The sequence below is a fragment of the Sminthopsis crassicaudata genome, chromosome 6, assembly GCF_048593235.1.
Source record: "Sminthopsis crassicaudata isolate SCR6 chromosome 6, ASM4859323v1, whole genome shotgun sequence".
NCBI classification, from domain to species: Eukaryota; Metazoa; Chordata; class Mammalia; order Dasyuromorphia; family Dasyuridae; genus Sminthopsis; species Sminthopsis crassicaudata.
This window is the reverse complement of record NC_133622.1, coordinates 130822954-130847228: the sequence shown is the minus strand read 5'-3', so window position 1 is coordinate 130847228 and position 24275 is coordinate 130822954.

Below are 24275 nucleotides of genomic sequence, written 5' to 3'. Positions count from 1 at the left end.
CCATCATCTTCTGTATATCTAAAGCAGATCAAAGGATTCTTAACAGGAATCCTATACAGTGGAATGAGTGAACGTTCAGGCTATATTTCCAGTTATTTCCTTTGGGAAAATCCATTCCTTTGGATATTTGTTCCTCTCAATTTCCCATTCTATTGAATTTGTGTCACTGATATTTTCTTTTCAATTGGGAACTATATAGTTGATGGTAATTCTCTCCCATTTCCTTCAATGGAAATTTTTGGGAAAAATCCATCCTCTTATGTATATCTAAAGCTGATCAAAGGAGTCTTAACAGGAATACTATACAGTGGAATGAGTGAATGAGCTGGCAATAGTTCCAGTCCTTTCCTTTGGGAAAATCCATTCCTTTAGATACTTGTTCCTCTCTATTTCCCATTCAATTGAGTCTAGTGTTCCTGATGGTTCCTTTTCAATAGGGAACTATATAGTTGTTGTTAATCCTCTCCCATTTGCTTCAATGGAACTTTTTGGGCAAAATCCATCATCTTCTTTATATCTAAAGCTGATCAAAGGATTCTTAACAGGAATCCTATACAATGGCATGAGTGAACGTGCCGGCTATAGTTCCAGTTATTTCCTTTGGGAAAATCCATTCCTTTGGATACTTGTTCCTCTCTATTAGCCATTCAATTGAGTCTAGTGTTCCTGATGTTTCCATTTCAATTGGGAACTATATAGTTGATGTTAATTCTCTCCTGTTTCCTTAATGGAACTTTCTGGGCAAAATCCATCATCTTCTTTATATCTAAAGCTGAACAAAAGATTCTTAACAGGAATCCTATACAGTGGAATGAATCAATGTGCAGGCAATATTTCCAGTTCTTTCTTTGAGGAAAATCCATTCCTTTGGATACTTGTTCCTCTCTATTTCCCATTCAATTGAGTCTAGTGTTCCTGATGGTTCCTTTTAAATAGGGAACTATATAATTGATGTTAATTCTCTCCCATTTGCTTCAATGGAACTTTTTGGGCAAAATCCTTCATCTTCTGTATATCTAAAGCTGATCAAAGGATTCTTCCCAGGAATCCTATACAGTGGAATGAGTAAATGTGCAGGCAATACTTCCAGTCCTTTCCTTTTGGAAAATCCATTCCTTTAGATACTTGTTCCTCTCTATTTCCCATTCAATTGAGTCTAGTGTTCCTGATGGTTCCTTTTCAATAGGGAACTATATAATTGATGTTAATTCTCTCCCATTTGCTTCAATGGAACTTTTTGGGCAAAATCCATCATCTTCTGTATATCTAAAGCTGATCAAAGGATTCTTAATAGGAGTCCTATACAGTGGCATAAGTGAACGTGCAGGCTATAGTTCCAGTTATTTCCTTTGGGAAAATCCATTCCTTTGGATACCTGTTCCTCTCAATTTCCCATTCTATTGAGTCTGTGTCCCTGACGTTTCCTCTTCAATTGGGAACTATATAGTTGATGTTAATTCTCTCCCATTTGCTTCATTGGAATTTTTTGGGCAAAATCTATCATCTTCTGTATATCTAATTCAGATCAAAGGATTCTTAATAGGAATCCTACATAGTGGAATGAGTGAAAGTGCAGGCAATAGTTCCAGTTATTTCCTTTGGGAAAATCCATTCCTTTGGATACTTGTTCCTCTCTATTTCCCATTCTATTGAGTCTGTGTCCCTGATGTTTCCTTTTCAATTGGGAACTATAGAGTTGATGTTAATTCTCTCCCATTTGCTTCAATGGAACTTTTTGGGCAAAATCCATCATCTTTATATCGAAAGATGATCAAAGGATTCTTAACAGGAATCCTATACAGTGGCATAAGTGAACGTGCAGGCTATAGTTCCAGTTAGTTCCTTTGGGAAAATCCATTCCTTTGGATACTTGTTCCTCTCTATTTCCCATTCTATTGAGTCTGTGTCCCTAATGATTCCTTTTGAATTGGGAACTATATAATTGATCTTAATTCTCTCCCATTTGCTTCAATGGAACTTTTTAGGCAAAATCCATCATCTTCTGTATATCTGAAGCTGATCAAAGGATTCTTAACAGGAATCCTATACAATGGCATGAGTGAACGTGCCGGCTATAGTTCAGTTATTTCCTTTGGGAAAATCCATTCCTTTGGATACTTGTTCCTCTCTATTAGCCATTCAATTGAGTCTAGTGTTCCTGATGTTTCCTTTTCAATTGGGAACTATATAGTTGATGTTAATTCTCTCCTGTTTCCTTAATGGAACTTTCTGGGCAAAATCCATCATCTTCTTTATATCTAAAGCTGAACAAAAGATTCTTAACAGGAATCCTATACAGTGGAATGAATCAATGTGCAGGCAATATTTCCAGTTCTTTCTTTGAGGAAAATCCATTCCTTTGGATACTTGTTCCTCTCTATTTCCCATTCAATTGAGTCTAGTGTTCCTGATGGTTCCTTTTCAATAGGGAACTCTATAATTGATGTTAATTCTCTCCCCTTTGCTTCAATGGAACTTTCTGGGCAAAATCCATCATCTTCTTTATATCTAAAGCTGATCAAATGATTCTTAACAGGAATCCTATACAGTGGAATGAATCAATGTGCAGGCAATATTTCCAGTTCTTTCTTTGAGGAAAATCCATTCCTTTGGATACTGGTTCCTCTCTATTAGCCTTTCAATTGAGTCTAGTGTTCCTGATGGTTCCTTTTCAATTGGGAACTACGTAATTGATGTTAATTCTCTCCCGTTTGCTTCAATGGAACTTTCTGGGTAAAATCCATCATCTTCTTTATATCTAAAGCTGATCAAAGGATTCTTAACTGGAACCCTGTACAGTGGAATGAGTAAATGTGCAGGCAATAGTTCCAGTCCTTTCCTTTGGGAAAATCCATTCCTTTAGATACTTGTTCCTCTCTATTTCCCATTCAATTTAGTCTAGTGTTCCTGATGGTTCCTTTTCATTAGGGAACTGTATAATTGATGTTAATTCTCTCCCCTTTGCTTCAATGGAACTTTTTGGGCAAAATCCATCATCTTCTTTATATCTAAAGCTGATCAAAGGATTCTTAACAGGAATCCTATACAATGGAATCAGTAAATGTGCAAGCTATAGTTCCAGTCCTTTCCTTTGGGAAAATCCATTCCTTTGGATACTTGTTCCTCTCTATTTCCCTTTCAATTTAGTCTAGTGTTCCTGATGGTTCCTTTTCAATAGGTAAGTATATAATTGATGTTAATTCTCTCCCATTTGCCTCAATGGAACTTTTTGGGCAAAATCCATCATCTTCTTTATATCTAAAGCTGATCAAAGGATTCTTAACAGGAATCCTATACAGTGGAATGAGTAAATGTTCAGGCAATAGTTCCAGTCCTTTCCTTTGGGAAAATCCATTCCTTTAGATACTTGTTCCTCTCTATTTCCCATTCAATTGAGTCTAGTGTTCCTGATGGTTCATTTTCAATTGGGAACTATATAATTGATGATAATTCTCTCCTATTTGCTTCAATGGAATTTTTGGGCATAATCCATCATCTTCTGTATATCTAAAGCAGATCAAAGGATTCTTAACAGGAATCCTATACAGTGGAATGAGTGAACGTTCAGGCTATATTTCCAGTTATTTCCTTTGGGAAAATCCATTCCTTTGGATATTTGTTCCTCTCAATTTCCCATTCTATTGAATTTGTGTCACTGATATTTTCTTTTCAATTGGGAACTATATAGTTGATGGTAATTCTCTCCCATTTCCTTCAATGGAAATTTTTGGGAAAAATCCATCCTCTTATGTATATCTAAAGCTGATCAAAGGAGTCTTAACAGGAATACTATACAGTGGAATGAGTGAATGAGCTGGCAATAGTTCCAGTCCTTTCCTTTGGGAAAATCCATTCCTTTAGATACTTGTTCCTCTCTATTTCCCATTCAATTGAGTCTAGTGTTCCTGATGGTTCATTTTCAATTGGGAACTATATAATTGATGATAATTCTCTCCTATTTGCTTCAATGGAATTTTTTGGGCATAATCCATCATCTTCTGTATATCTAAAGCAGATCAAAGGATTCTTAACAGGAATCCTATACAGTGGAATGAGTGAACGTTCAGGCTATATTTCCAGTTATTTCCTTTGGGAAAATCCATTCCTTTGGATATTTGTTCCTCTCAATTTCCCATTCTATTGAATTTGTGTCACTGATATTTTCTTTTCAATTGGGAACTATATAGTTGATGGTAATTCTCTCCCATTTCCTTCAATGGAAATTTTTGGGAAAAATCCATCCTCTTATGTATATCTAAAGCTGATCAAAGGAGTCTTAACAGGAATACTATACAGTGGAATGAGTGAATGAGCTGGCAATAGTTCCAGTCCTTTCCTTTGGGAAAATCCATTCCTTTAGATACTTGTTCCTCTCTATTTCCCATTCAATTGAGTCTAGTGTTCCTGATGGTTCCTTTTCAATAGGGAACTATATAATTGATGTTAATCCTCTCCCATTTGCTTCAATGGAACTTTTTGGGCAAAATCCATCATCTTCTTTATATCTAAAGCTGATCAAAGGATTCTTAACAGGAATCCTATACAATGGCATGAGTGAACGTGCCGGCTATAGTTCCAGTTATTTCCTTTGGGAAAATCCATTCCTTTGGATACTTGTTCCTCTCTATTAGCCATTCAATTGAGTCTAGTGTTCCTGATGTTTCCATTTCAATTGGGAACTATATAGTTGATGTTAATTCTCTCCTGTTTCCTTAATGGAACTTTCTGGGCAAAATCCATCATCTTCTTTATATCTAAAGCTGAACAAAAGATTCTTAACAGGAATCCTATACAGTGGAATGAATCAATGTGCAGGCAATATTTCCAGTTCTTTCTTTGAGGAAAAAACATTCCTTTGGATACTTGTTCCTCTCTATTTCCCATTCAATTGAGTCTAGTGTTCCTGATGGTTCCTTTTAAATAGGGAACTATATAATTGATGTTAATTCTCTCCCATTTGCTTCAATGGAACTTTTTGGGCAAAATCCTTCATCTTCTGTATATCTAAAGCTGATCAAAGGATTCTTCCCAGGAATCCTATACAGTGGAATGAGTAAATGTGCAGGCAATACTTCCAGTCCTTTCCTTTTGGAAAATCCATTCCTTTAGATACTTGTTCCTCTCTATTTCCCATTCAATTGAGTCTAGTGTTCCTGATGGTTCCTTTTCAATAGGGAACTATATAATTGATGTTAATTCTCTCCCATTTGCTTCAATGGAACTTTTTGGGCAAAATCCATCATCTTCTGTATATCTAAAGCTGATCAAAGGATTCTTAATAGGAGTCCTATACAGTGGCATAAGTGAACGTGCAGGCTATAGTTCCAGTTATTTCCTTTGGGAAAATCCATTCCTTTGGATACCTGTTCCTCTCAATTTCCCATTCTATTGAGTCTGTGTCCCTGATGTTTCCTCTTCAATTGGGAACTATATAGTTGATGTTAATTCTCTCCCATTTGCTTCATTGGAATTTTTTGGGCAAAATCTATCATCTTCTGTATATCTAATTCAGATCAAAGGATTCTTAATAGGAATCCTACATAGTGGAATGAGTGAAAGTGCAGGCAATAGTTCCAGTTATTTCCTTTGGGAAAATCCATTCCTTTGGATACTTGTTCCTCTCTATTTCCCATTCTATTGAGTCTGTGTCCCTGATGTTTCCTTTTCAATTGGGAACTATAGAGTTGATGTTAATTCTCTCCCATTTGCTTCAATGGAACTTTTTGGGCAAAATCCATCATCTTTATATCGAAAGATGATCAAAGGATTCTTAACAGGAATCCTATACAGTGGCATAAGTGAACGTGCAGGCTATAGTTCCAGTTAGTTCCTTTGGGAAAATCCATTCCTTTGGATACTTGTTCCTCTCTATTTCCCATTCTATTGAGTCTGTGTCCCTAATGATTCCTTTTGAATTGGGAACTATATAATTGATCTTAATTCTCTCCCATTTGCTTCAATGGAACTTTTTAGGCAAAATCCATCATCTTCTGTATATCTGAAGCTGATCAAAGGATTCATAACAGGAATCCTATACAATGGCATGAGTGAACGTGCCGGCTATAGTTCAGTTATTTCCTTTGGGAAAATCCATTCCTTTGGATACTTGTTCCTCTCTATTAGCCATTCAATTGAGTCTAGTGTTCCTGATGTTTCCTTTTCAATTGGGAACTATATAGTTGATGTTAATTCTCTCCTGTTTCCTTAATGGAACTTTCTGGGCAAAATCCATCATCTTCTTTATATCTAAAGCTGAACAAAAGATTCTTAACAGGAATCCTATACAGTGGAATGAATCAATGTGCAGGCAATATTTCCAGTTCTTTCTTTGAGGAAAATCCATTCCTTTGGATACTTGTTCCTCTCTATTTCCCATTCAATTGAGTCTAGTGTTCCTGATGGTTCCTTTTCAATAGGGAACTCTATAATTGATGTTAATTCTCTCCCCTTTGCTTCAATGGAACTTTCTGGGCAAAATCCATCATCTTCTTTATATCTAAAGCTGATCAAATGATTCTTAACAGGAATCCTATACAGTGGAATGAATCAATGTGCAGGCAATATTTCCAGTTCTTTCTTTGAGGAAAATCCATTCCTTTGGATACTGGTTCCTCTCTATTAGCCTTTCAATTGAGTCTAGTGTTCCTGATGGTTCCTTTTCAATTGGGAACTACGTAATTGATGTTAATTCTCTCCCGTTTGCTTCAATGGAACTTTCTGGGTAAAATCCATCATCTTCTTTATATCTAAAGCTGATCAAAGGATTCTTAACTGGAACCCTGTACAGTGGAATGAGTAAATGTGCAGGCAATAGTTCCAGTCCTTTCCTTTGGGAAAATCCATTCCTTTAGATACTTGTTCCTCTCTATTTCCCTTTCAATTTAGTCTAGTGTTCCTGATGGTTCCTTTTCAATAGGTAAGTATATAATTGATGTTAATTCTCTCCCATTTGCCTCAATGGAACTTTTTGGGCAAAATCCATCATCTTCTTTATATCTAAAGCTGATCAAAGGATTCTTAACAGGAATCCTATACAGTGGAATGAGTAAATGTGCAGGCAATAGTTCCAGTCCTTTCCTTTGGGAAAATCCATTCCTTTAGATACTTGTTCCTCTCTATTTCCCGTTCAATTGAGTGTAGTGTTCCTGATGTTTCCTTTTCAATGGGGAACTATATAATTGATGTTAATTCTCTCCCATTTGCCTCAATGGAACTTTTTGGGCAAAATCCATCATCTTCTTTATATCTAAAGCTGATCAAAGGATTCTTAACAGGAATCCTATACAGTGGAATGAGTAAATGTGCAGGCAATAGTTCCAGTCCTTTCCTTTGGGAAAATCCATTCCTTTAGATACTTGTTCCTCTCTATTTCCCATTCAATTGAGTCTAGTGTTCCTGATGGTTCATTTTCAATTGGGAACTATATAATTGATGATAATTCTCTCCTATTTGCTTCAATGGAATTTTTTGGGCATAATCCATCATCTTCTGTATATCTAAAGCAGATCAAAGGATTCTTAACAGGAATCCTATACAGTGGAATGAGTGAACGTTCAGGCTATATTTCCAGTTATTTCCTTTGGGAAAATCCATTCCTTTGGATATTTGTTCCTCTCAATTTCCCATTCTATTGAATTTGTGTCACTGATATTTTCTTTTCAATTGGGAACTATATAGTTGATGGTAATTCTCTCCCATTTCCTTCAATGGAAATTTTTGGGAAAAATCCATCCTCTTATGTATATCTAAAGCTGATCAAAGGAGTCTTAACAGGAATACTATACAGTGGAATGAGTGAATGAGCTGGCAATAGTTCCAGTCCTTTCCTTTGGGAAAATCCATTCCTTTAGATACTTGTTCCTCTCTATTTCCCATTCAATTGAGTCTAGTGTTCCTGATGGTTCCTTTTCAATAGGGAACTATATAATTGATGTTAATCCTCTCCCATTTGCTTCAATGGAACTTTTTGGGCAAAATCCATCATCTTCTTTATATCTAAAGCTGATCAAAGGATTCTTAACAGGAATCCTATACAATGGCATGAGTGAACGTGCCGGCTATAGTTCCAGTTATTTCCTTTGGGAAAATCCATTCCTTTGGATACTTGTTCCTCTCTATTAGCCATTCAATTGAGTCTAGTGTTCCTGATGTTTCCATTTCAATTGGGAACTATATAGTTGATGTTAATTCTCTCCTGTTTCCTTAATGGAACTTTCTGGGCAAAATCCATTATCTTCTTTATATCTAAAGCTGAACAAAAGATTCTTAACAGGAATCCTATACAGTGGAATGAATCAATGTGCAGGCAATATTTCCAGTTCTTTCTTTGAGGAAAATCCATTCCTTTGGATACTTGTTCCTCTCTATTTCCCATTCAATTGAGTCTAGTGTTCCTGATGGTTCCTTTTAAATAGGGAACTATATAATTGATGTTAATTCTCTCCCATTTGCTTCAATGGAACTTTTTGGGCAAAATCCTTCATCTTCTGTATATCTAAAGCTGATCAAAGGATTCTTCCCAGGAATCCTATACAGTGGAATGAGTAAATGTGCAGGCAATACTTCCAGTCCTTTCCTTTGGGAAAATCCATTCCTTTAGATACTTGTTCCTCTCTATTTCCCATTCAATTGAGTCTAGTGTTCCTGATGGTTCCTTTTCAATAGGGAACTATATAATTGATGTTAATTCTCTCCCATTTGCTTCAATGGAACTTTTTGGGCAAAATCCATCATCTTCTGTATATCTAAAGCTGATCAAAGGATTCTTAATAGGAGTCCTATACAGTGGCATAAGTGAACGTGCAGGCTATAGTTCCAGTTATTTCCTTTGGGAAAATCCATTCCTTTGGATACCTGTTCCTCTCTATTTCCCATTCTATTGAGTCTGTGTCCCTGATGTTTCCTCTTCAATTGGGAACTATATAGTTGATGTTAATTCTCTCCCATTTGCTTCATTGGAATTTTTTGGGCAAAATCTATCATCTTCTGTATATCTAATTCAGATCAAAGGATTCTTAATAGGAATCCTACATAGTGGAATGAGTGAAAGTGCAGGCAATAGTTCCAGTTATTTCCTTTGGGAAAATCCATTCCTTTGGATACTTGTTCCTCTCTATTTCCCATTCTATTGAGTCTGTGTCCCTGATGTTTCCTTTTCAATTGGGAACTATAGAGTTGATGTTAATTCTCTCCCATTTGCTTCAATGGAACTTTTTGGGCAAAATCCATCATCTTTATATCGAAAGATGATCAAAGGATTCTTAACAGGAATCCTATACAGTGGCATAAGTGAACGTGCAGGCTATAGTTCCAGTTAGTTCCTTTGGGAAAATCCATTCCTTTGGATAATTGTTCCTCTCTATTTCCCATTCTATTGAGTCTGTGTCCCTAATGATTCCTTTTGAATTGGGAACTATATAATTGATCTTAATTCTCTCCCATTTGCTTCAATGGAACTTTTTAGGCAAAATCCATCATCTTCTGTATATCTGAAGCTGATCAAAGGATTCTTAACAGGAATCCTATACAATGGCATGAGTGAACGTGCCGGCTATAGTTCCAGTTATTTCCTTTGGGAAAATCCATTCCTTTGGATACTTGTTCCTCTCTATTAGCCATTCAATTGAGTCTAGTGTTCCTGATGTTTCCTTTTTAATTGGGAACTATATAGTTGATGTTAATTCTCTCCTGTTTCCTTAATGGAACTTTCTGGGCAAAATCCATCATCTTCTTTATATCTAAAGCTGAACAAAAGATTCTTAACAGGAATCCTATACAGTGGAATGAATCAATGTGCAGGCAATATTTCCAGTTCTTTCTTTGAGGAAAATCCATTCCTTTGGATACTTGTTCCTCTCTATTTCCCATTCAATTGAGTCTAGTGTTCCTGATGGTTCCTTTTCAATAGGGAACTCTGTAATTGATGTTAATTCTCTCCCCTTTGCTTCAATGGAACTTTTTGGGCAAAATCCATCATCTTCTTTATATCTAAAGCTGATCAAAGGATTCTTAACAGGAATCCTATACAATGGAATGAGTAAATGTACAAGCTATAGTTCCAGTCCTTTCCTTTGGGAAAATCCATTCCTTTAGATACTTGTTCCACTCTATTTCCCTTTCAATTTAGTCTAGTGTTCCTGATGGTTCCTTTTCAATAGGGAACTATATAATTGATGTTAATTCTCTCCCATTTGCCTCAATGGAACTTTTTGGGCAAAATCCATCATCTTCTTTATATCTAAAGCTGATCAAAGGATTCTTAACAGGAATCCTATACAGTGGAATGAGTAAATGTGCAGGCAATAGTTCCAGTCCTTTCCTTTGGGAAAATCCATTCCTTTAGATACTTGTTCCTCTCTATTTCCCATTCAATTGAGTCTAGTGTTCCTGATGTTTCCTTTTCAATGGGGAACTATATATTTGATGTTAATTCTCTCCCATTTGCTTCAATGGAATTTTTTGGGCAAAATCCATCATCTTCTGTATATATAAAGCTGATCAAAGGATTCTTAACAGGAATCCTATACAGTGGAATGAGTAAATGGACAGTCAATAGTTCCAGTCCTTTCCTTTGGGAAAATCCATTCCTTTAGATACTTGTTCCTCTCTATTTCCTATTCTATTGAGTCTAGTGTTCCTGATGGTTCCTTTTCAATAGGGAACTATATAATTGATGTTAATTCTCTCCCATTTGCTTCATTGGAACTTTTTGGGCAAAATCCATCATCTTCTTTATATCTAAAGCTGATCAAAGGATTCTTAACAGGAATCCTATACAGTGGAATGAGTAAATGTGCAGGCAATAGTTCCAGTCCTTTCCTTTGGGAAAATCCATTCCTTTAGATACTTGTTCCTCTCTATTTCCCATTTAATTGAGTCTAGTGTTCCTGATGTTTCCTTTTCAATAGGGAACTATATAATTGATATTAATTCCCTCAAATTTGCTTCAATGGAACTTTTTGGGCAAAATCCATCATCTTCTGCATATATAAAGCTGATCCAAGGATTCTTAACAGGAATCCTATACAGTGGAATGAGTAAATGTGCAGGCAATAGTTCCAGTCCTTTCCTTTGGGAAAATCCATTCCTTTAGATACTTGTTCCTCTGTATTAGCCATTCAATTGAGTCTAGTGTTCCTGATGTTTCCTTTTCAATTGGGAACTATATAGTTGTTGTTAATTCTCTCCTGTTTGCTTAATGGAACTTAATGGGCAAAATCCATCATCTTCTTTATATCTAAAGCTGAACAAAAGATTCTTAACAGGAATCCTATACAGTGGAATGAATCAATGTGCAGGCAATATTTCCAGTTCTTTCTTTGAGGAAAATCCATTCCTTTGGATACTTGTTCCTCTCTATTTCCCATTCTATTGAGTCTGTGTTCCTGATGTTTCCTTTGCATTTAAGAACATTATAGTTGATGATAATTCTCACTTATTTGCTTCAATGGAACATTTTGGGCAAAATATATCTTCTTCTTTATATCTAAAGCTGATCAAAGGATTCTTAACAGGAATCCTATACAGTGGAATGAGTAAATATGCAGGTAATAGTTCCAGTCCTTTCCTTTGGGAAAATCCATTCCTTTAGATACTTGTTCCTCTCTATATCCCATTCAATTGAGTCTAGTGTTCCTGATGTTTCCTTTTCAATGGGGAACTATATAATTGATGTAAATTCTCTCCCCTTTGCTTCAATGGAACTTTCTGGGCAAAATCCATCATCTTCTTTATATCTAAAGCTGATCAAATGATTCTTAACAGGAATCCTATACAGTGGAATGAATCAATGTGCAGGCAATATTTCCAGTTCTTTCTTTGAGGAAAATCCATTCCTTTGGATACTGGTTCCTCTCTATTAGCCTTTCAATTGAGTCTAGTGTTCCTGATGGTTCCTTTTGAATTGGGAACTACGTAATTGATGTTAATTCTCTCCCGTTTGCTTCAATGGAACTTTCTGGGTAAAATCCATCATCTTCTTTATATCTAAAGATGATCAAAGGATTCTTAACTGGAACCCTGTACAGTGGAATGAGTAAATGTGCAGGCAATAGTTCCAGTCCTTTCCTTTGGGAAAATCCATTCCTTTAGATACTTGTTCCTCTCTATTTCCCATTCAATTTAGTCTAGTGTTCCTGATGGTTCCTTTTCATTAGGGAACTATATAATTGATGTTAATTCTCTCCCCTTTGCTTCAATGGAACTTTTTTGGCAAAATCCATCATCTTCTTTATATCTAAAGCTGATGAAAGGATTCTTAACAGGAATCCTATACAATGGAATCAGTAAATGTGCAAGCTATAGTTCCAGTCCTTTCCTTTGGGAAAATCCATTCCTTTAGATACTTGTTCCTCTCAATTTCCCTTTCAATTTAGTCTAGTGTTCCTGATGGTTCCTTTTCAATAGGTAAGTATATAATTGATGTTAATTCTCTCCCATTTGCCTCAATGGAACTTTTTGGGCAAAATCCATCATCTTCTTTATATCTAAAGCTGATCAAAGGATTCTTAACAGGAATCCTATACAGTGGAATGAGTAAATGTGCAGGCAATAGTTCCAGTCCTTTCCTTTGGGAAAATCCATTCCTTTAGATACTTGTTCCTCTCTATTTCCCGTTCAATTGAGTGTAGTGTTCCTGATGTTTCCTTTTCAATGGGGAACTATATAATTGATGTTAATTCTCTCCCATTTGCCTCAATGGAACTTTTTGGGCAAAATCCATCATCTTCTTTATATCTAAAGCTGATCAAAGGATACTTAACAGGAATCCTATACAGTGGAATGAGTAAATGTGCAGGCAATAGTTCCAGTCCTTTCCTTTGGGAAAATCCATTCCTTTAGATACTTGTTCCTCTCTATTTCCCATTCAATTGAGTCTAGTGTTCCTGATGGTTCATTTTCAATTGGGAACTATATAATTGATGATAATTCTCTCCTATTTGCTTCAATGGAATTTTTTGGGCATAATCCATCATCTTCTGTATATCTAAAGCAGATCAAAGGATTCTTAACAGGAATCCTATACAGTGGAATGAGTGAACGTTCAGGCTATATTTCCAGTTATTTCCTTTGGGAAAATCCATTCCTTTGGATATTTGTTCCTCTCAATTTCCCATTCTATTGAGTTTGTGTCACTGATATTTTCTTTTCAATTGGGAACTATATAGTTGATGGTAATTCTCTCCCATTTCCTTCAATGGAACTTTTTGGGAAAAATCCATCCTCTTATGTATATCTAAAGCTGATCAAAGGAGTCTTAACAGGAATACTATACAGTGGAATGAGTGAATGAGCTGGCAATAGTTCCAGTCCTTTCCTTTGGGAAAATCCATTCCTTTAGATACTTGTTCCTCTCTATTTCCCATTCAATTGAGTCTAGTGTTCCTGATGGTTCCTTTTCAATAGGGAACTATATAATTGATGTTAATCCTCTCCCATTTGCTTCAATGGAACTTTTTGGGCAAAATCCATCATCTTCTTTATATCTAAAGCTGATCAAAGGATTCTTAACAGGAATCCTATACAATGGCATGAGTGAACGTGCCGGCTATAGTTCCAGTTATTTCCTTTGGGAAAATCCATTCCTTTGGATACTTGTTCCTCTCTATTAGCCATTCAATTGAGTCTAGTGTTCCTGATGTTTCCTTTTCAATTGGGAACTATATAGTTGATGTTGATTCTCTCCTGTTTCCTTAATGGAACTTTCTGGGCAAAATCCATCATCTTCTTTATATCTAAAGCTGAACAAAAGATTCTTAACAGGAATCCTATACAGTGGAATGAATCAATGTGCAGGCAATATTTCCAGTTCTTTCTTTGAGGAAAATCCATTCCTTTGGATACTTGTTCCTCTCTATTTCCCATTCAATTGAGTCTAGTGTTCCTGATGGTTCCATTTAAATAGGGAACTATATAATTGATGTTAATTCTCTCCCATTTGCTTCAATGGAACTTTTTGGGCAAAATCCTTCATCTTCTGTATATCTAAAGCTGATCAAAGGATTCTTCCCAGGAATCCTATACAGTGGAATGAGTAAATGTGCAGGCAATACTTCCAGTCCTTTCCTTTTGGAAAATCCATTCCTTTAGATACTTGTTCCTCTCTATTTCCCATTCAATTGAGTCTAGTGTTCCTGATGGTTCCTTTTCAATAGGGAACTATATAATTGATGTTAATTCTCTCCCATTTGCTTCAATGGAACTTTTTGGGCAAAATCCATCATCTTCTGTATATCTAAAGCTGATCAAAGGATTCTTAATAGGAGTCCTATACAGTGGCATAAGTGAACGTGCAGGCTATAGTTCCAGTTATTTCCTTTGGGAAAATCCATTCCTTTGGATACCTGTTCCTCTCAATTTCCCATTCTATTGAGTCTGTGTCCCTGATGTTTCCTCTTCAATTGGGAACTATATAGTTGATGTTAATTCTCTCCCATTTGCTTCATTGGAATTTTTTGGGCAAAATCTATCATCTTCTGTATATCTAATTCAGATCAAAGGATTCTTAATAGGAATCCTACATAGTGGAATGAGTGAATGTGCAGGCAATAGTTCCAGTTATTTCCTTTGGGAAAATCCATTCCTTTGGATACTTGTTCCTCTCTATTTCCCATTCTATTGAGTCTGTGTCCCTGATGTTTCCTTTTCAATTGGGAACTATAGAGTTGATGTTAATTCTCTCCCATTTGCTTCAATGGAACTTTTTGGGCAAAATCCATCATCTTTATATCGAAAGATGATCAAAGGATTCTTAACAGGAATCCTATACAGTGGCATAAGTGAACGTGCAGGCTATAGTTCCAGTTAGTTCCTTTGGGAAAATCCATTCCTTTGGATACTTGTTCCTCTCTATTTCCCATTCTATTGAGTCTGTGTCCCTAATGATTCCTTTTGAATTGGGAACTATATAATTGATCTTAATTCTCTCCCATTTGCTTCAATGGAACTTTTTAGGCAAAATCCATCATCTTCTGTATATCTGAAGCAGATCAAAGGATTCTTCACCGGAATGCTACACAGTGGAATGAGTGAAAGTGCTGGCAATAGTTCTGTTATTTCCTTTGGGAAAATCCATTCCTTTGGATACTGGTTCCTCTCTATTAGGCATTCAATTGAGTCTAGTGTTCCTGATGTTTCCTTTTCAATTGGGAACTATATAGTTGATGTTAATGATCTCCTGTTTGCTTAATGGAACTTTCTGGGCAAAATCCATCATCTTCTTTATATCTAAAGCTGAACAAAAGATTCTTAACAGGAATCCTATACAGTGGAATGAATCAATGTGCAGGCAATATTTCCAGTTCTTTCTTTGAGGAAAATCCATTCCTTTGGATACTTGTTCCTCTCTATTTCCCATTCAATTGAGTCTAGTGTTCCTGATGGTTCCTTTTAAATAGGGAACTATATAATTGATGTTAATTCTCTCCCATTTGCTTCAATGGAACTTTTTGGGCAAAATCCTTCATCTTCTGTATATCTAAAGCTGATCAAAGGATTCTTACCAGGAATCCTATACAGTGGAATGAATAAATGTGCAGGCAATACTTCCAGTCCTTTCCTTTGGGAAAATCCATTCCTTTAGATACTTGTTCCTCTCTATTTCCTATTCAATTGAGTCTAGTGTTCCTGATGGTTCCTTTTCAATAGGGAACTATATAATTGATGTTAATTCTCTCCCATTTGTTTCAATGGAACTTTTTGGGCAAAATCCATCATCTTCTGTATATCTAAAGCTGATCAAAGGATTCTTAATAGGAGTCCTATACAGTGGCATAAGTTAACGTGCAGGCTATAGTTCCAGTTATTTCCTTTGGGAAAATCCATTCCTTTGGATACCTGTTCCTCTCTATTTCCCATTCTATTGAGTCTGTGTCCCTGATGTTTCCTCTTCAATTGGGAACTATATAGTTGATGTTAATTCTCTCCCATTTGCTTCATTGGAATTTTTTGGGCAAAATCTATCATCTTCTGTATATCTGAATCAGATCAAAGGATTCTTAATAGGAATCCTACACAGTGGAATGAGTGAATGTGAAGGCAATAGTTCCAGTTATTTCCTTTGGGAAAATGCATTCCTTTGGATACTTGTTCCTCTCTATTTCCCATTCTATTGAGTCTGTGTCCCTGATGTTTCCTTTTGAATTGGGAACTATATAATTGATGTTAATTCTCTCCCATTTGCTTCAATGGAACTTTTTGTGAAAAATCCATCATCTTCTGTATATCTGAAGCAGATCAAAGGATTCTTAACCGGAATCCTACACAGTGGAATGAGTGAAAGTGCTGGCAATAGTTCTGTTATTTCCTTTGGGAAAATCCATTCCTTTGGATACTGGTTCCTCTCTATTAGGCATTCAGTTGAGTCTAGTGTTCCTGATGTTTCCTTTTCAATTGGGAACTATATAGTTGATGTTAATTCTCTCCCATTTGCTTCATTGGAATTTTTTGGGCAAAATCTATCATCTTCTGTATATCTAAATCAGATCAAAGGATTCTTAATAGGAATCCTACACAGTGGAATGAGTGAATGTGCAGGTAATAGTTCCAGTTATTTCCTTTGGGAAAATCCATTCCTTTAGATCCTTGTTCCTCTCTATTTCCCATTCTATTGAGTCTGTGTCCCTGATGTTTCCTTTTCAATTGGGAACTATATAGTTGATGTTAATTCTCTCCCATTTGCTTCAATGGAACTTTTTGGGCAAAATCCATCATCTTCTTTATATCTAAAGCTGATCAAAGGATTCTTAACAGGAATCCTATACAGTGGAATGAGTAAATGTGCAGGCAATAGTTCCAGTCCTTTCCTTTGTGAAAATCCATTCCTTTAGATACTTGTCCCTCTCTATTTCCCATTCAATTTAGTCTAGTGTTCCTGATGGTTCCTTTTCAATAGGGAACTATATAATTGATGTTAATTCTCTCCCATTTGCTTCAATGGAACTTTTTGGGCAAAATCCATCATCTTCTTTATATCTAAAGCTGATCAAAGGATTCTTAACAGGAATCCTATACAGTGGTATGAGTAAATGTGCAGGCAATAGTTCCAGTCCTTTCCTTTGTGAAAATCCATTCCTTTAGATACTTGTTCCTCTCTATTTCCCATTCAATTGAGTCTAGTGTTCCTGATGGTTCCTTTTCAATTGGGAACTATATAGTTGATGTTAATTCTCTCCTGTTTGCTTAATGGAACTTTCTGGGCAAAATCCATCATCTTCTTTATATCTAAAGCTGAACAAAAGATTCTTAACAGGAATCCTATACAGTGGAATGAATCAATGTGCAGGCAATATTTCCAGTTCTTTCTTTGAGGAAAATCCATTCCTTTGGATACTGGTTCCTCTCTATTTCCCATTCAATTGAGTCTAGTGTTCCTGATGTTTCCTTTTTAATAGGGAACTATATAATTGATGTTAATTCTCTCCCATTTGCTTCAATGGACCTTTTTGGGCAAAATCCTTCATCTTCTTTATATCTAAAGCTGATCAAAGGATTCTTAACAGGAATCCTATACAGTGGAATGAGTAAATGTGCAGGCAATAGTTCCAGTCCTTTCCTTTGTGAAAATCCATTCCTTTAGATACTTGTTCCTCTCTATTTACCATTCAATTTAGTCTAGTGTTCCTGATTGTTCCTTTTCAATAGGGAACTATATAATTGATGTTAATCCTCTCCCATTTGCTTCAATGGAACTTTTTGGGCAAAATCCATCATCTTCTTTATATCTAAAGCTGATCAAAGGATTCTTAACAGGAATCCTATACAATGGAATGAGTAAATGTACAAGCTATAGTTCCAGTCCTTTCCTTTGGGAAAATCCATTCCTTTAGATACTTGTTCCTCTCTATTAGCCATTCAATTGAGTCTAGTGTTCCTGATGTTTCCTTTTCAATTGGGAACTATATAGTTGATGTTAATTCTCTCATGTTTGCTTAATGGAACTTTCTGGGCAAAATCCATCATCTTCTTTATATCTAAAGCTGAACAAAAGATTCTTAACAGGAATCCTATACAGTGGAATGAATCAATGTGCAGGCAATATTTCCAGTTCTTTCTTTGAGGAAAATCCATTCCTTTGGATACTTGTTCCTCTCTATTTCCCATTCAATTGAGTCTAGTGGTCCTGATGGTTCCTTTTAAATAGGGAACTATATAATTGATGTTAATTCTCTCCCATTTGTTTCAATGGATCTTTTTGGGCAAAATCCATCATCTTCTGTATATCTAAAGCTGATCAAAGGATTCTTAATAGGAGTCCTATACAGTGGCATAAGTGAACGTGCAGGCTATAGTTCCAGTTATTTCCTTTGGGAAAATCCATTCCTTTGGATACCTGTTCCTCTCTATTTCCCATTCTATTGAGTCTGTGTCCCTGATGTTTCCTCTTCAATTGGGAACTATATAGTTGATGTTAATTCTCTCCCATTTGCTTCATTGGAATTTTTTGGGCAAAATCTATCATCTTCTGTATATCTAAATCAGATCAAAGGATTCTTAATAGGAATCCTACACAGTGGAATGAGTGAATGTGCAGGCAATAGTTCCAGTTATTTCCTTTGGGAAAATGCATTCCTTTGGATACTTGTTCCTCTCTATTTCCCATTCTATTGAGTCTGTGTCCCTGATGATTCCTTTTGAATTGGGAACTATATAATTGATGTTAATTCTCTCCCATTTGCTTCAATGGAACTTTTTGTGAAAAATCCATCATCTTCTGTATATCTGAAGCAGATCAAAGGATTCTTAACCGGAATCCTACACAGTGGAATGAGTGAAAGTGCTGGCAATAGTTCTCTTATTTCCTTTGGGAAAATCCATTCCTTTGGATACTGGTTCCTCTCTATTAGGCATTCAATTGAGTCTAGTGTTCCTGATGTTTCCTTTTCAATTGGGAACTATATAATTGATGTTAATTCTCTCCCATTTGCTTCATTGGAATTTTTTGGGCAAAATCTATCATCTTCTGTATATCTAAATCAGATCAAAGGATTCTTAATAGGAATCCTACACAGTGGAATGAGTGAATGTGCAGGTAATAGTTCAGTTATTTCCTTTGGGAAAATCCATTCCTTTAGATACTTGTTCCTCTCTATTTCCCATTCTATTGAGTCTGTGTCCCTGATGTTTCCTTTTCAATTGGGAACTATATAGTTGATGTTAATTCTCTCCCATTTGCTTCAATGGAACTTTTTGGGCAAAATCCATCATCTTCTTTATATCTAAAGCTGATCAAAGGATTCTTAACAGGAATCCTATACAGTGGAATGAGTAAATGTGCAGGCAATAGTTCCAGTCCTTTCCTTTGTGAAAATCCATTCCTTTAGATACTTGTCCCTCTCTATTTCCCATTCAATTTAGTCTAGTGTTCCTGATGGTTCCTTTTCAATAGGGAACTATATAATTGATGTTAATTCTCTCCCATTTGCTTCAATGGAACTTTTTGGGCAAAATCCTTCATCTTCTGTATATCTAAAGCTGATCAAAGGATTCTTACCAGGAATCCTATACAGTGGAATGAGTAAATGTGCAGGCAATACTTCCAGTCCTTTCCTTTGAGAAAATCCATTCCTTTAGATACTTGTTCCTCTCTATTTCCCATTCAATTGAGTCTAGTGTTCCTGATGGTTCCTTTTCAATAGGGAACTATATAATTGATGTTAATTCTCTCCCATTTGTTTCAATGGATCTTTTTGGGCAAAATCCATCATCTTCTGTATATCTAAAGCTGATCAAAGGATTCTTAATAGGAGTCCTATACAGTGGCATAAGTGAACGTGCAGGCTATAGTTCCAGTTATTTCCTTTGGGAAAATCCATTCCTTTGGATACCTGTTCCTCTCTATTTCCCATTCTATTGAGTCTGTGTCCCTGATGTTTCCTCTTCAATTGGGAACTATATAGTTGATGTTAATTCTCTCCCATTTGCTTCATTGGAATTTTTTGGGCAAAATCTATCATCTTCTGTATATCTAAATCAGATCAAAGGATTCTTAATAGGAATCCTACACAGTGGAATGAGTGAATGTGCAGGTAATAGTTCCAGTTATTTCCTTTGGGAAAATGCATTCCTTTGGATACTTGTTCCTCTCTATTTCCCATTCTATTGAGTCTGTGTCCCTGATGTTTCCTTTTGAATTGGGAACTATATAATTGATGTTAATTCTCTCCCATTTGCTTCAATGGAACTTTTTGTGAAAAATCCATCAACTTCTGTATATCTGAAGCAGATCAAAGGATTCTTAACCGGAATCCTACACAGTGGAATGAGTGAAAGTGCTGGCAATAGTTCTGTTATTTCCTTTGGGAAAATCCATTCCTTTGGATACTGGTTCCTCTCTATTAGGCATTCAATTGAGTCTAGTGTTCCTGATGTTTCCTTTTCAATTGGGAACTATATAGTTGATGTTAATTCTCTCCCATTTGCTTCATTGGAATTTTTTGGGCAAAATCTATCATCTTCTGTATATCTAAATCAGATCAAAGGATTCTTAATAGGAATCCTACACAGTGGAATGAGTGAATGTGCAGGTAATAGTTCCAGTTATTTCCTTTGGGAAAATCCATTCCTTTAGATACTTGTTTCTCTCTATTTCCCATTCTATTGAGTCTGTGTCCCTGATGTTTCCTTTTCAATTGGGAACTATATAGTTGATGTTAATTCTCTCATGTTTGCTTAATGGAACTTTCTGGGCAAAATCCATCATCTTCTTTATATCTAAAGCTGAACAAAAGATTCTTAACAGGAATCCTATACAGTGGAATGAATCAATGTGCAGGCAATATTTCCAGTTCTTTCTTTGAGGAAAATCCATTCCTTTGGATACTTGTTCCTCTCTATTTCCCATTCTATTGAGTCTGTGTTCCTGATATTTCCTTTGCATTTAAGAACATTATAGTTGATGATAATTCTCACTTATTTGCTTCAATGGAACATTTTGGGCAAAATATATCTTCTTCTTTATATCTAAAGCTGATCAAAGGATTCTTAACAGGAATCCTATACAGTGGAATGAGTAAATATGCAGGCAATAGTTCCAGTCCTTTCCTTTGGGAAAATCCATTCCTTTAGATACTTGTTCCTCTCTATATCCCATTCAATTGAGTCTAGTGTTCCTGATGTTTCCTTTTCAATGGGGAACTGTATAATTGATGTAAATTCTCTCCCCTTTGCTTCAATGGAACTTTCTGGGCAAAATCCATCATCTTCTTTATATCTAAAGCTGATCAAATGATTCTTAACAGGAATCCTATACAGTGGAATGAATCAATGTGCAGGCAATATTTCCAGTTCTTTCTTTGAGGAAAATCCATTCCTTTGGATACTGGTTCCTCTCTATTAGCCTTTCAATTGAGTCTAGTGTTCCTGATGGTTCCTTTTCAATTGGGAACTATGTAATTGATGTTAATTCTCTCCCGTTTGCTTCAATGGAACTTTCTGGGTAAAATCCATCATCTTCTTTATATCTAAAGCTGATCAAAGGATTCTTAACTGGAACCCTGTACAGTGGAATGAGTAAATGTGCAGGCAATAGTTCCAGTCCTTTCCTTTGGGAAAATCCATTCCTTTAGATACTTGTTCCTCTCTATTTCCCATTCAATTTAGTCTAGTGTTCCTGATGGTTCCTTTTCATTAGGGAACTATATAATTGATGTTAATTCTCTCCCCTTTGCTTCAATGGAACTTTTTGGGCAAAATCCATCATCTTCTTTATATCTAAAGCTGATCAAAGGATTCTTAACAGGAATCCTATACAATGGAATCAGTAAATGTGCAAGCTATAGTTCCAGTCCTTTCCTTTGGGAAAATCCATTCCTTTAGATACTTGTTCCTCTCTATTTCCCGTTCAATTGAGTGTAGTGTTCCTGATGTTTCCTTTTCAATGGGGAACTATATAATTGATGTTAATTCTCTCCCATTTGCCTCAATGGAACTTTTTGGGCAAAATCCATCATCTTCTTTATATCTAAAGCTGATCAAAGGATTCTTAACAGGAATCCTATACAGTGGAATGAGTAAATGTGCAGGCAATAGTTCCAGTCCTTTCCTTTGGGAAAATCCATTCCTTTAGATACTTGTTCCTCTCTATTTCCCATTCAATTGAGTCTAGTGTTCCTGATGGTTCATTTTCAATTGGGAACTATATAATTGATGATAATTCTCTCCTATTTGCTTCAATGGAATTTTTTGGGCATAATCCATCATCTTCTGTATATCTAAAGCAGATCAAAGGATTCTTAACAGGAATCCTATACAGTGGAATGAGTGAATGAGCTGGCAATAGTTCCAGTCCTTTCCTTTGGGAAAATCCATTCCTTTAGATACTTGTTCCTCTCTATTTCCCATTCAATTGAGTCTAGTGTTCCTGATGGTTCCTTTTCAATAGGGAACTATATAATTGATGTTAATCCTCTCCCATTTGCTTCAATGGAACTTTTTGGGCAAAATCCATCATCTTCTTTATATCTAAAGCTGATCAAAGGATTCTTAACAGGAATCCTATACAATGGCATGAGTGAACGTGCCGGCTATAGTTCCAGTTATTTCCTTTGGGAAAATCCATTCCTTTGGATACTTGTTCCTCTCTATTAGCCATTCAATTGAGTCTAGTGTTCCTGATTTTTCCTTTTCAATTGGGAACTATATAGTTGATGTTAATTCTCTCCTGTTTCCTTAATGGAACTTTCTGGGCAAAATCCATCATCTTCTTTATATCTAAAGCTGAACAAAAGATTCTTAACAGGAATCCTATACAGTGGAATGAATCAATGTGCAGGCAATATTTCCAGTTCTTTCTTTGAGGAAAATCCATTCCTTTGGATACTTGTTCCTCTCTATTTCCCATTCTATTGAGTCTGTGTCCCTGATGTTTCCTTTTCAATTGGGAACTATATAGTTGATGTTAATTCTCTCCCATTTGCTTCAATGGAACTTTTTGGGCAAAATCCATCATCTTCTTTATATCTAAAGCTGATCAAAGGATTCTTAATAGGAATCCTATACAGTGGAATGAGTAAATGTGCAGGCAATAGTTCCAGTCCTTTCCTTTGTGAAAATCCATTCCTTTAGATACTTGTCCCTCTCTATTTCCCATTCAATTTAGTCTAGTGTTCCTGATGGTTCCTTTTCAATAGGGAACTATATAATTGATGTTAATTCTCTCCCATTTGCTTCAATGGAACTTTTTGGGCAAAATCCATCATCTTCTTTATATCTAAAGCTGATCAAAGGATTCTTAACAGGAATCCTATACAGTGGTATGAGTAAATGTGCAGGCAATAGTTCCAGTCCTTTCCTTTGCGAAAATCCATTCCTTTAGATACTTGTTCCTCTCTATTTCCCATTCAACTGAGTCTAGTGTTCCTGATGGTTCCTTTTCAATTGGGAACTATATAGTTGATGTTAATTCTCTCCTGTTTGCTTAATGGAACTTTCTGGGCAAAATCCATCATCTTCTTTATATCTAAAGCTGAACAAAAGATTCTTAACAGGAATCCTATACAGTGGAATGAATCAATGTGCAGGCAATATTTCCAGTTCTTTCTTTGAGGAAAATCCATTCCTTTGGATACTTGTTCCTCTCTATTTCCCATTAAATTGAGTCTAGTGTTCCTGATGTTTCCTTTTTAATAGGGAACTATATAATTGATGTTAATTCTCTCCCATTTGCTTCAATGGAACTTTTTGGGCAAAATCCTTCATCTTCTTTATATCTAAAGCTGATCAAAGGATTCTTAACAGGAATCCTATACAGTGGAATGAGTAAATGTGCAGGCAATAGTTCCAGTCCTTTCCTTTGTGAAAATCCATTCCTTTAGATACTTGTTCCTCTCTATTTCCCATTCAATTTAGTCTAGTGTTCCTGATGGTTCCTTTTCAATAGGGAACTATATAATTGATGTTAATTCTCTCCCATTTGCTTCAATGGAACTTTTTGGGCAAAATCCATCATCTTCTTTATATCTAAAGCTGATCAAAGGATTCTTAACAGGAATCCTATACAGTGGAATGAGTAAATGTGCAGGCAATAGTTCCAGTCCTTTCCTTTGGGAAAATCCATTCCTTTAGATACTTGTTCCTCTCTATTTCCCATTCAATTGAGTCTAGTGTTCCTGATGGTTCCTTTTCAATAGGGAACTATATAATTGATGTTAATCCTCTCCCATTTGCTTCAATGGAAATTTTTGGGCAAAATCCATCATCTTCTTTATATCTAAAGCTGATCAAAGGATTCTTAACAGGAATCCTATACAATGGAATGAGTAAGTGTACAAGCTATAGTT